Source organism: Elephantulus edwardii, unplaced genomic scaffold (assembly GCF_000299155.1).
Source record: "Elephantulus edwardii isolate Elephantulus edwardi_28Jun2011 unplaced genomic scaffold, EleEdw1.0 scaffold00076, whole genome shotgun sequence".
NCBI classification, from domain to species: domain Eukaryota; kingdom Metazoa; phylum Chordata; class Mammalia; order Macroscelidea; family Macroscelididae; genus Elephantulus; species Elephantulus edwardii.
This window is the reverse complement of record NW_006399826.1, coordinates 2,889,219-2,889,617: the sequence shown is the minus strand read 5'-3', so window position 1 is coordinate 2,889,617 and position 399 is coordinate 2,889,219.

Sequence of the window (399 nt, the reverse complement as noted above, 5' to 3'; positions counted from 1 at the left end):
TAGAGCAGAGTATAGGGCTCTTGTACATAGGGTCACTATGAGTCGCAAGTGACTCGATGGCATATAACAACCACCACCACCACCACCACCACCACCTTTAAGTGACATAAAACCAAAATGATAAAAATTTATTTTTTAAAAAATTCCATCCACAGTGAGTTAATGAAATAAGAAAGTTCTCAACTCCCTCCAGCTGAGTCCACTGCATAGCTGAGGATTAAGGTCCCGTTCCTAACCAAGCAGAAACCACTGAGCATATTTCTCATCAAATTAGCCTAGGGCTGGTCCTCAAATTCCATGTCTCATAAACCGCTGCATTTTAGTTTTAATAAACAAACACTCTACAGCAATAGACCAGGACTGAGGAGATGGCTGGCTTTCAAACCCAAAGGGGACGCT